This window comes from Oncorhynchus keta, chromosome 14 (genome assembly GCF_023373465.1).
Source record: "Oncorhynchus keta strain PuntledgeMale-10-30-2019 chromosome 14, Oket_V2, whole genome shotgun sequence".
Classification (NCBI taxonomy): Eukaryota; Metazoa; Chordata; class Actinopteri; order Salmoniformes; family Salmonidae; genus Oncorhynchus; species Oncorhynchus keta.
In genome coordinates, this window is record NC_068434.1 from 31,773,691 (window position 1) to 31,788,448 (window position 14,758).

Consider the following 14,758-nt stretch of genomic DNA (forward strand, 5'->3'; position numbering starts at 1 on the left):
ATAGTTACTTATCACAGGACGTCGTTCCTTCTCCTGCTAGAACAAAAGATGTCCCATCTGTGCACCGACCTGGTACCAACAAACCTGCTGTTTCTACTTGTAGAATTGCAATGCTCTTCAGTGGCAGAGAACTTGACTTTGAGCCAATCAGAGAGCACAAAACTCCACGTCGGAGCCGACAGATGTGACAAAATACAACACAGCTACATAATATTTCATTTTTCATAGAGCAAGTCTTTACATACTTTACATCTCGCTAAGGAGTTTTGTGCTTGAAGGAGGATTTTCTTGTTGGGTTCAATTTGATAATGTGCACCTGCTCATTAGTTATTTAGCTAGCTAAAGTTAGGTTGCTAACTGTCACACACTTGCACACAACACTAAGTACCAAGCTAGCTATCTAACAAGATGAAGAAACTGCCAGTGCCAGTTTGCTTGCTAGCTAATGGTAACATCGCCATTTAGCACAACATTTAATTATAATGTTGCTAGCTGCACTAGTTATCTAGTCGTGGCAAACTGGTTAGTATCAACATGAGCTTACTATAAATTCTAGCTAGCTAGCAACAACATGAGCACAACTTGCTAGTTAGCTTCCATTAACTACAGCATGCACAAGTCAAACAGCTACTACCACCTTGTGGCCTGGAGTGTTTAAACAAAGCAAATTGTAGTTGAAAACAGTAATATGTAAACAACAAAAAGTTACCTACCGACACTCTGGTCAGAGGTGCTAAGTACGTATCATATTTCTCGGTGTGCCTGACAATTTAAAGTTAGTATTTTAGACTGTGCTGAGTTAGTAAATTGATCGGTTGGAGCAGACTGTTGGTATGTGGGTGCTGTCCCAGCAGTGAGTGAGTGGATATGAGAATATGAGTGGGGTCCTGAGCCAGCTCGGAGGTGAGGGGGTGAGGTGGTGACAGCTAGGCTTGGACGGTATCCAGATTTTCATAGCATCAATCCGGGATTTACCAGAATAGCACACCAGCATAGCAAAAGTAATAGCGAAATCACACAGACACTATTAACCAAATGCTAACGAGCAAAACTAACAAACTAATTGCAAAGACAGGCAAATCCAGCTCATAAGCTTACACATAGCTAGTAGCTACCGAATGTCATTTGAACTAAGTTGTGATGCATGCTTATCTGAATGACGAGCAGCCTGTGTACAACTATAACTTCATTACCTCATGTGCACCGCGCAACACAGAATCTACAATATTTATAGAACACTATGGACTCACCAATTCCCACCTTCTCACATTATGCACTTTACTACGGTAAGCTTCATAATGTAAAATAATGTGACAGGTGAAATGAAGAACGAAATCTTCTTTATTTCCTAATATATTGCAGAAGTTGACTGCAGTTATTAACTTAAAAAGTAGCAACAAATATTGAAATGTATTTTAAAACTTCAATGAAATAGCTTTCGTGGTATTGACTATATTGAAAAACCATCCTGTGGCCTTTTCCAAATACCCCGGTATACGGTATACCGCCCAAGCCTCGTGGCAACGGCGGCAGCAGTAGCGTCAGTGCAGTGATTAATGGTAGGGGACGTGCCCCACTAATTGTGGTCCCTGACACAGGCACACTTCCCCCACACAAAGCCGGACAAGGCTGGAGCATGGTGCCATGCTCAATCACCTTCCCCTGGAACCCTCTGTTCTGTGGTGTGGTAGAGGGTTCAGCGAGAGGAGAGGTCACGCAGGATATCATCATACAACCATAGTTAGACAAAGGAGGGAACAGAGGAATCCTCCCTTAAACACTTACACGCTCACGGTTAAGGCTTTAATAAGGACATTAACAGACCTAAGTGGCCATGCCGGCTACCTTCAGTGCTTTCATCAGCTCTCTCTCCTAACATCAACTAACCACACTATAGACTCCCTCTCAGTAAACGGTGCATAAATTACCCTTACATGCAAATGCTGCGTGTTTCTTTCCGACCTGTCAGACATCTTTTGTGAGAGCAGACAGATGGAAGTAGTCATGAATCCCCTTTAGTGGAGGGATCCAGACACTGAGCTCCGTCATGAATCCCCTTTATAGGGGGATCCAGGCAGCCAGCTCCCTCATCCCAGCCAGAGGAGGTGAAGACCACATCAGAAAACACTCCACAGAGCGCTGGGCTTCTATCATCTGTTACCAGCTGGTGAAGTCTGGAATGAAGGCCTAAGGTGATGGGAATATTGTACTTTCAGTATTATGCCTCAATGTTCTCTGCTGCTAAACTTGACTTTCTTTTACTTTTTGTATTTATTTTAGATCCGGGATGAATTTTTGACATTCTCATAAAGCCTGGCTATATTCTATATGGTCCGAAGACTGTGTGAACTTTACACCGCTGTACCCCATCTCTGTCCCCCTCTGTGTGCATGTGTGTGTATGTGTGTGCGTGGGTATAATAAATGAAGTAATAGTTAATAATTGTGTGGGTGCATGGGTGTATGGCGATCAGAACATTCCAGTGCTGTACCTTCGTCCCGCCAAAACCCCATGTTCCTCAGTCAAGCAATTCAAGCCTGTGCCCCCCTCTGTCCCAATCTGGCCCCCCAGGCCCCTGTGTGCCTCCCACAGAAAGTCCACAATGCTGTTCAAACAATAGGCCAAGGGACAAAGAGCACATTTACACAAGTAGAGCTTTCTTGAAAGCAAAAAGGCACCGTTTGGAAGAAGTCCAAACCTCTCTCCCGAAAAACCAGAGCCCCCCCCCCCTCCTCTCAGTGATGGAGACGTGGGAGCCAGATATACGACGCCAAGCCCCAGCCCACTCCCCCAATCCAAAGCACCCCAAATCAGCCAAACCCCCTCTTTACAGGACAAAGGCCCTTAGAGCCCCAGTGTATGTGAGTGCTCTGGTGGATGCCATAAAGACCGTGGAGGCCTCTGAGAGGACAACTCTTTCTCCATTTCTCCCCCTCTGCCTGGTTCTACCCTCGACCTGGTTCACTCTCATTTTATTCATATACATATTCTCTTCATAGTCCCTCTCTTTTTTTTCTCCTCAGTGGTTGAGCATTTGTCAGGCACTGGAAGGTTCAAAAGTTGGAGAGCAGATAGGAGAGGGGGGCCAGGGAGGCTGAATTTATGTCAACACAGTGGTATTTTCCCAAAGATGCATATCACCTCTATCCAAATAAGATGTATTTATAGGAGAGCATGGAGAGCTGCCTGAGAGCAGAGCGCTTGGCTCTGGTCTGTGGCCATGGCCCCCCGGCTCCATGGATGGTCTTCATGGCTACTGAAATTATTATTCTTTAGATGCGTGTTGGCTGGGAAACACATGAGTTCTCAGGCTACCACACAGCATTCTCTCCCTCCCAAGATGGCCGCTATGCAGCCCAGACCATTGAAGGAAACCCATACATCTTGACATCAGCCAATATCCCAAGCTCCTCTCCCACAGGGATAACGTCAGTGAGACATGAGGCATGGTCTGGCCTACTGTGTTTCCCTCATCTACCATCAGCTGGTGACATATGTATTTCAGTCTGCCTCTTGAAGCATATAGCAGTTTGCGTTTCATTTCGTGAGATCTTACCTTCATCTGGAGCCATGAAACATATCACAGCCTTGGCATTTAGGGGCAATCACAAGAATAGACCTTCTCCCGGGGGGGACAGCATGTTATGGGCACCATGGGCACCATGCTTTTCCTGTACTGCCACTTGAGGACAAGGAGGTAAATCAGACAGACAGACAGACAGACAGACAGACAGACAGACAGACAGACAGACAGACAGACAGACAGACAGACAGACAGACAGACAGACAGACAGTAAGTTGAGACAGGTAAAACAGACAGACAGGTTCAGTAAGGTTAAGGCAGGTAAACCAGACAGACAGAGGGACAGACAGACAGACAGACAGACAGACAGACAGACAGACAGACAGACAGACAGACAGACAGACAGACAGACAGGTACAGTAAGGTGAGACAGGTAAAACAAGCAGACAGGTACAGAAACGTAAGATGGATAGTTGAAGTCAGAAGTTTAGATATACCTTAGCCAAATACATTTAAACTCAGTTTCACAATTCCTGACATTTAATCCAAGTAAAAAATCCTTGTTTTAGGTCCGTTAGGAACACCACTTTCATCACATTCCCAGTGGGTCAGAAGTTTACATGCACATCATTTTCCTGCCTCATGATGCCATCTATTTGTTGAAGTGCACCAGTCCCTGCAGCAAAGCACGCCCACAACATGGTGCTGCCTCCCACTGTGTTTCATGGTTGGGATGGTGTTCTTCAGCCTGCAAGCCTCCCCCTTTTTCCTCCAAACACAACAATGGTCATTATGGCAAAACAGTTCTATTTTTGTTTAATCTGACCAGAGGACCACATTTCTCCAAAAAGTATGATCTTTGTCCCCATGTGCAGTTGCAAACTGTAGTCTGGCTTTTTTATGGCGGTTTTGGAGCAGTGGCTTCTTCCTTGCTGAGCGGCCTTTCAGGTTATGTCGATATAGGACTCGTTTTACTGTGGATATAGATAATTTTGTACCTGTTTCCTCCAGCATCTTCACAAGGTCCTTTCCTGTTGTTCTGGGATTGATTTGAACTTTTCGCACCAAAGTATGTTCATCTCCAGGAGACAGAACGGATCTCCTTCCTGAGCGGTATGACGGCTGCGTGGTCCCATGATGTTTATACTTGCGTTCTATTGTTTGTACAGATGAACGTGGTACCTTCAGGTATTTGGAAATTGCTCCCAAGGATGAACCAGACTTGTGGAGGTCTACCATTTTTTTTCTGAGGTCTTGGCTGATTTCTTTTGATTTCCCCATGATGTCAAGCAAAGAGGCACTGAGTTGGAAGGTATGCCTTGAAATACATCAACATGTACACCTACAATTGACTCAAATTATGTTAAATAGCCTATCAGAAGCTTCTAAAGCCATGAGATAATTTTCTGGAATTTTCCAAGCTGTTTAAAGGCACAGTCAACTTAGTTTATGTAAACTTTTGACCCACTGGAATTGTGATACAGTGAATTATAAGTTAAATAATCTGTGTGTAAACAATTGTTGAAATAATGACTTGTGTCATGCACAAAGTAGATGTCCTGACCGACTTGCCAAAACTATAGTTTGTTAACAAGAAATGTGTGGAGTGGTTGAAAAACAAGTTTTAATGACTCCAACCTAAGTGCATGTAAACTTCCAACTTCAACTGTAAATCAGAGAGCCAGGTACTGCAAGGTGAGACAGGTCTGAGACGGGTCTTCTGGCTGGTACACACAGACAAAAGTGACTGTTGGAGGAAATCTGGCACCTTGGCATGAAGCAATACAAAGCACAAAAGCGTTTAAGGTTTAGTCAATAGAGCAGCACTTGAACTGCTGTGTGTTCTGTAAGCAGTCACCCAACCCTGACAAAAAGGTCTGGATGTATCAAGCGTGTGCTATGCACTCATGTGTCAACAATACTGCCAAATCCCAGTCAAACCAGTATCATCGAGGGCTGACGGGAGAGCTTTGTCTTAAAGACACACACATCTAAAGATGCATTAGGTTGAGTAGTCCCCCTTTTTATACAAGTCAAAATAATACAATAATAAGTTGTAATGGGCCTTGGGCTGTATTGTGACATGCAATGTGGATTGACACTGCTAAAAATAATACATATGCCAATGCCCAATAGCGCATGAATGCATTAAATGTCACTCTTACCCAAACACGGATAAATATCTCCACATGACATCTATCCGCACGAACGCGCGCGCGTGTGTGTGTGTGTATGTGTGTGTGTGTGTGTGTGTGTGTGTGTGTGTGTGTGTGTGTGTGTGTGTGTGTGTGTGTGTGTGTGTGTGTGTGTGTGTGTGTGTGTGTGTGTGTGTGTGTGTGTGTGTGTGTGTGTGTGTGTGTGTGTGTGTGTGTGTGTGTGTGTGTGTGTGTGTGTGTGTGTGTGTGTGTGTGTGTGTGTGTGTGTGCGTGTGTGTGTTCATGTGTATCTGTGTGCGTGTATACGTTCGAGCACAGTGCACATTCACACCTCCCACTGGGCACGCACTGGTTGAATCAATGTTGTTTCAACCTAATTTGTCAATGTGGAATGTACAGGAAAAATACAATGGATTTGCAAGAAGAAGTCTAATTGTTTTGAGGGTCAAATCTTTACCGTAGAATTATGTCATCATGGTTACCAATTTTCAACATAGACAAACCTTGTTTAAAATATGTTGAGTTTGTACCTTTGTAACAACGTCAGATCGTCAACGATATATTCACTATCAGAAATATATATATATATGTTGAGCAGCACCTCCTACTGGAGAGCTGACCTTATCTACAGCTATCTATTTGGCTTCCCGTTCAGGGTTTCAACCAAGACCAGCCCAGCCCAGCCCAGCCCAGCCCAGCCCAGCCCAGCATAGCTTTCATACTTGTCACTGAGTACTACCAATGTGCTATTGTGAGAATGATTATTGAAGGATCTCTTATTAACTAAATAGATTCGCTGCTATGGAAGACATTGTAAAGGGTAGGTTTAACAGAGCAAATGAAATGGAACTATACTTTAGAAGTCATATATCATCAATTATACTAGGCCTGTATAGCATCTGCTAAGTAACTAACTGCTATTGTTTCAATTCAACCCAGGGTTCAACAACAAATACACAATACATATAGACCTAGGGTTCAACAACAAATAGACAATGCATATAGGCCTTGGGTTCAACAACAAATACACAATACATATAGAACTATTGTTCAACAACAAATAGACAATACATATAGGCCTTGGGTTCAACAACAAATACACAATACATATAGGCCTTGGGTTCAACAACAAATACACAATACATATAGGCCTTGGGTTCAACAACAAATAGATAATACATATAGGCCTTGGGTTCAACAACAAATAGACAATACATATAGACCTAGGGTTCAACAACAAATACACAATACATATAGACCTAGGGTTCAACAACAAATACACAATACATATAGGCCTTGGGTTCAACAACAAATACACAATACATATAGGCCTTGGGTTCAACAACAAATACACAATACATATAGGCCTTGGGTTCAACAACAAATACACAATACATATAGGCCTTGGGTTCAACAACAAATAGATAATACATATAGGCCTAGTGTTCAACAACAAATACACAATACATATAGGCCTTGGGTTCAACAACAAATACACAATACATATAGGCCTAGGGTTCAACAACAAATAGATAATACATATAGGCCTTGGGTTCAACAACAAATACACAATACATATAGACCTAGGGTTCAACAACAAATACACAATACATATAGGCCTTGGGTTCAACAACAAATACACAATACATATAGGCCTTGGGTTCAACAACAAATACACAATACATATAGACCTTGGGTTCAACAACAAATAGACAATACATATAGGCCTAGTGTTCAACAACAAATACACAATACATATAGGCCTTGGGTTCAACAACAAATACACAATACATATAGGCCTTGGGTTCAACAACAAATACACAATACATATAGGCCTTGGGTTCAACAACAAATACACAATACATATAGGCCTTGGGTTCAACAACAAATACACAATACATATAGGCCTTGGGTTCAACAACAAATAGATAATACATATAGGCCTTGGGTTCAACAACAAATACACAATACATATAGACCTAGGGTTCAACAACAAATAGATAATTCATATAGGCCTTGGGTTCAACAACAAATACACAATACATATAGACCTAGGGTTCAACAACAAATAGACAATACATATAGGCCTTGGGTTCAACAACAAATACACAATACATATAGGCCTAGGGTTCAACAACAAATACATAATACATATAGGCCTAGGGTTCAACAACAAATACACAATACATATAGACCTAGTGTTCAACAACAAATAGACAATACATATAGGCCTAGTGTTCAACAACAAATACACAATACATATAGGCCTAGTGTTCAACAACAAATACACAATACATATAGGCCTAGTGTTCAACAACAAATACACAATACATATAGACCTAGTGTTCAACAACAAATACACAATACATATAGACCTAGTGTTCAACAACAAATACACAATACATATAGGCCTTGGGTTCAACAACAAATACACAATACATATAGACCTAGTGTTCAACAACAAATACACAATACATATAGACCTAGTGTTCAACAACAAATACACAATACATATAGGCCTTGGGTTCAACAACAAATACACAATACATATAGACCTAGTGTTCAACAACAAATACACAATACATATAGACCTAGTGTTCAACAACAAATACACAATACATATAGACCTAGTGTTCAACAACAAATACACAATACATATAGACCTAGTGTTCAACAACAAATACACAATACATATAGGCCTTGGGTTCAACAACAAATACACAATACATATAGACCTTGGGTTCAACAACAAATACACAATACATATAGACCTAGGATTCAACAACAAATAGACAATACATATAGACCTAGGATTCAACAACAAATAGACAATACATATAGACCAAGGGTTCAACAACAAATACACAATACATATAGGCCTTGGGTTCAACAACAAATACACAATACATATAGACCTAGGGTTCAACAACAAATAGACAATACATATAGACCTTGGGTTCAACAACAAATACACAATACATATAGGCCTTGGGTTCAACAACAAATACACAATACATATAGGCCTTGGGTTCAACAACAAATACACAATACATATAGACCTAGGGTTCAACAACAAATACACAATACATATAGGCCTAGTGTTCAACAACAAATACACAATACATATAGGCCGAGGGTTCAACAACAAATAGACAATACATATAGGCCTAGTGTTCAACAACAAATACACAATACATATAGACCTAGTGTTCAACAACAAATAGACAAAACATATAGACCTAGGGTTCAACAACAAATAGACAATACATATAGACCTAGGGTTCAACAACAAATACACAATACATATAGACCTAGGGTTCAACAACAAATACACAATACATATAGGCCGAGGGTTCAACAACAAATAGACCAAATCAAATCAAATCAAATGTATTTATATAGCCCTTCGTACATCAGCTGACATCTCAAAGTGCTGTACAGAAACCCAGCCTAAAACCCCAAACAGCAAGCAATGCAGGTGTAGAAGCACGGTGGCTAGGAAAAACTCCCAAGAAAGGCCAAAACCAAGGAAGAAATCTAGAGAGGAACCAAGCTATGTGGGGTGGCCAGTCCTCTTCTGGCTGTGCCGGGTGGAGATTATAACAGAACATGGCCAAGATGTTCAAATGTTCATAAATAACCAGCATGGTCAAATAATAATAAGGCAGAACAGTTGAAACTGGAGCAGCAGCACGGCCAGGTGGACTGGGGATAGCAAGGAGTCATCATGTCAGGTAGTCCTGAGGCATGGTCCTATGGCTCGGGTCCTCCGAGAGAGAGAAAGAAAGAGAGAAAGAGAGAATTAGAGAGAGGACACTTAAATTCACACAGGACACCGAATAGGACAGGAGAAGTACTCCAGATATAACAAACTGACCCGAGCCCCCCGACACATAAACTGCTGCAGCATAAATACTGGAGGCTGAGACAGGAGGGGTCAGGAGACACTGTGGCCCCATCCGAGGACACCCCCGGACAGGGCCAAACAGGAAGGATATAACAATACATATAGGCCTAGTGTTCAACAACAAATAGACAATACATATAGACCTAGGGTTCAACAACAAATAGACAATACATATAGGCCTAGTGTTCAACAACAAATACACAATACATATAGGCCTAGGGTTCAACAACAAATAGACAATACATATAGACCTAGGGTTCAACAACAAATAGACAATACATATAGACCTTGGGTTCAACAACAAATACACAATACATATAGGCCTTGGGTTCAACAACAAATACACAATACATATAGACCTTGGGTTCAACAACAAATAGACAATACATATAGGCCTTGGGTTCAACAACAAATAGACAATACATATAGACCTAGGGTTCAACAACAAATAGACAATGCATATAGGCCTTGGGTTCAACAACAAATACACAATACATATAGACCTAGGGTTCAACAACAAATACACAATACATATAGGCCTAGTGTTCAACAACAAATACACAATACATATAGACCTAGGGTTCAACAACAAATAGACAATACATATAGGCCTAGTGTTCAACAACAAATACACAATACATATAGACCTAGGGTTCAACAACAAATAGACAATACATATAGACCTAGGGTTCAACAACAAATACACAATACATATAGACCTAGGGTTCAACAACAAATAGACAATACATATAGACCTAGGGTTCAACAACAAATACACAATACATATAGACCTAGGGTTCAACAACAAATACACAATACATATAGACCTAGGGTTCAACAACAAATAGACAATACATATAGACCTAGGATTCAACAACAAATAGACAATACATATAGACCTAGGGTTCAACAACAAATACACAATACATATAGACCTAGGATTCAACAACAAATACACAATACATATAGGCCTTGGGTTCAACAACAAATAGACAATACATATAGGCCTTGGGTTCAACAACAAATAGACAATACATATAGACCTAGGGTTCAACAACAAATAGACAATGCATATAGGCCTAGTGTTCAACAACAAATACACAATACATATAGACCTAGGGTTCAACAACAAATACACAATACATATAGGCCTAGTGTTCAACAACAAATAGACAATACATATAGGCCGAGGGTTCAACAACCAATAGACAATACATATAGGCCTAGTGTTCAACAACAAATACACAATACATATAGACCTAGTGTTCAACAACAAATAGACAATACATATAGACCTAGGGTTCAACAACAAATACACAATACATATAGACCTAGGGTTCAACAACAAATAGACAATACATATAGACCTAGGGTTCAACAACAAATACACAATACATATAGACCTAGGGTTCAACAACAAATACACAATACATATAGGCCGAGGGTTCAACAACAAATAGACCAAATCAAATCAAATCAAATTTATTTATATAGCCCTTCGTACATCAGCTGACATCTCAAAGTGCTGTACAGAAACCCAGCCTAAAACCCCAAACAGCAAGCAATGCAGGTGTAGAAGCACGGTGGCTAGGAAAAACTCCCAAGAAAGGCCAAAACCAAGGAAGAAATCTAAAGAGGAACCAAGCTATGTGGGGTGGCCAGTCCTCTTCTGGCTGTGCCGGGTGGAGATTATAACAGAACATGGCCAAGATGTTCAAATGTTCATAAATAACCAGCATGGTCAAATAATAATAAGGCAGAACAGTTGAAACTGGAGCAGCAGCACGGCCAGGTGGACTGGGGATAGCAAGGAGTCATCATGTCAGGTAGTCCTGAGGCATGGTCCTATGGCTCGGGTCCTCCGAGAGAGAGAAAGAAAGAGAGAAAGAGAGAATTAGAGAGAGGACACTTAAATTCACACAGGACACCGAATAGGACAGGAGAAGTACTCCAGATATAACAAACTGACCCGAGCCCCCCGACACATAAACTGCTGCAGCATAAATACTGGAGGCTGAGACAGGAGGGGTCAGGAGACACTGTGGCCCCATCCGAGGACACCCCCGGACAGGGCCAAACAGGAAGGATATAACAATACATATAGGCCTAGTGTTCAACAACAAATAGACAATACATATAGGCCTTGGGTTCAACAACAAATACACAATACATATAGGCCTTGGGTTCAACAACAAATACACAATACATATAGGCCTTGGGTTCAACAACAAATACACAATACATATAGGCCTTGGGTTCAACAACAAATAGATAATACATATAGGCCTAGTGTTCAACAACAAATACACAATACATATAGGCCTTGGGTTCAACAACAAATACACAATACATATAGGCCTAGTGTTCAACAACAAATACACAATACATATAGGCCTTGGGTTCAACAACAAATAGATAATACATATAGGCCTTGGGTTCAACAACAAATACACAATACATATAGGCCTTGTGTTCAACAACAAATACACAATACATATAGACCTAGGGTTCAACAACAAATAGACAATACATATAGACCTAGGGTTCAACAACAAATAGACAATACATATAGACCTAGGGTTCAACAACAAATAGACAATACATATAGACCTAGGGTTCAACAACAAATAGACAATACATATAGACCTAGGGTTCAACAACAAATACACAATACATATAGACCTAGGGTTCAACAACAAATAGACAATGCATATAGACCTAGGATTCAACAACAAATACACAATACATATAGACCTAGGGACAATTATAGACCTAGGATTCAACAACAAATAGACAATACATATAGACCTAGGGTTCAACAACAAATAGACAATACATATAGACCTAGGGTTCAACAACAAATACACAATACATATAGACCTAGGGTTCAACAACAAATACACAATACATATAGACCTAGGGTTCAACAACAAATAGACAATACATATAGACCTAGGGTTTCAAGCTTTGGCTGAGTTCAAATGTGAATCTTCAAGTTAATAATTCATATGTTGGATTCACGTCTCCATCTCAAACTTTTAATCTCAACTGCAATCCAAGTCATTTTGTTGGTCTATTAGATGAAGCACAGTGATAACACATTAAGTTGTTGTATATGTACAAAATGTCTGACATTGAATTGCCATTTGAACTGTGTTGTGCTTGTGGACGGTTGAAAGCGCCGCGATAGCACATTTAGATGACAACTAAATAAAAATCTGTCATTGTTTTTCCAGTCGAATTTGGTTATGCTTTTAGATGGTTGAAAGCATAGTGATAACACATTGGGAATTGAACAAACTTCTGGCTGTCTTTTTGAGGGGGTGAATAAAGTTTGAAATAGATTCAGAACTTTTGTGAAACAGCACAGTAAAAAATATATGGCAAATAGAAATCAAACTGGATGGACATCAGAAATAGATGGGAGAGGTTGAAGTTAGAGGAAGGAGAGGACTAAAAACAAACAAAATATAACCATTGTATATAGTATGTATAAGCTGGAAGTAGAAACCTAAGTGTTGTTGTTCATTAGTTTACTCCAATTTGGGGAGGGGTGGTAGGGTTAGTGAAAAAGAATAAAGGAAAACACATTTGTATTTATGTGTGTATGTATCTGTGTATGTGTGTGTGTACAGTGGGGCAAAAAAGTATTTAGTCAGCCACCAATTGTGCAAGTTCTCCCACTTAAAAAGATGAGAGAGGCCTGTAATTTTCATCATAGGTCCACTTCAACTATGACAGACAAAATGAGAAAAGAAATTCCAGAAAATCACACATTTTTTATGAATTTATTTGCAAATTATGGTGGAAAATAAGTATTTGGTCAATAACAAAAGTTTATCTCAATAGGTCAAACGTTTTCTGTAAGTCTTCAAAAGGTTTTCACACACTGTTGCTGGGATTTTGGCCCATTCCTCCATGCAGATCTCCTCTAGAGCAGTGATGTTTTGGGGCTGTTGCTGGGCAACACAGACTTTCAACTTCCTCCAAAGATTTTCTATGGGGTTGAGATCTGGAGACTGGCTAGGCCACTCCAGGACCTTGAAATGCTTCTTACGAAGCCACTTCATCGTTGCCCGGGTGGTGTGTTTGGGATCATTCTCATGCTGAAAGACCCAGCCACGTTTCATCTTCAATGCCCTTGCTGAGGGAAGGAGGTTGTTGGCCAAGATCTCGCGATACATGGCCCCATCCATCCTCCCCTCAATACAGTGCAGTCGCAGAATGATGTTTCCACCTCCATGCTTCACGGTTGGGATGGTTTTCTTGGGGTTGTACTCATCCTTTTTCTTCCTCCAAACACGGCGAGTGGAGTTCAGACCAAAAAGCTCTATTTTTGTCTCATCAGACCACATGACCTCCTCCCATTCCTCCTCTGGATCATCTAGATGGTCATTGACAAACTTCAAACGAGCCTGGACATGCGCTGGCTTGAGCAGGCAGACATTGCGTGTGCTGCAGGATTTTAATCCATGATGGCGTAGTGTGTTACTAATGGTTTTCTTTGAGACTGTGGTCCCAGCTCTCTTCAGGTCATTGACCAGGTCCTGCCGTATCGTTCTGGGCTGATCCCTCACCTTCCTCATGATCATTGATGCCCCACGAGGTGAGATCTTGCATGGAGCCCCAGACCGAGGGGGATTGACCGTCACCTTGAACTTCTTCCATTTTCTAGTAATTGTGCCAACAGTTGCCGCCTTCTCTCCAAGCTGCTTGCCTATTGTCCTGTAGCCCATCCCAGCCTTGTGCAGGTCTACAATTTTATCCCTGATGTCCTTACACAGCTCTCTGGTCTTGGCAATTGTGGAGAGGTTGGAGTCTGTTTGATTGAGTGTGTGGACAGGTGTCTTTTAAACAGGAAACCAGTTCAAACAGGTGCAATTAATATAGGTAATGAGTGGAAAACAGGAGGGATTCCTAAAGAAAAACTAACAGGTCTGTGAGAGCCGGAATTCTTACTGGTTGGTTGGTGATCAAATACTTATGTCATGCAATAAAATGCAAATTAATTACTTAAAAATCATACAATGTGATTTTTTGGATTTTTGTTTTAGATTCCGTCTCTCACAGTTGAAGTGTACCTATGATAAAAATGACAGACCTCTACATGCTTTGTAAGTAGGAAAACCTGCAAAATCGGCAGTGTATCAAATACTTGTTCTCCCCACTGTA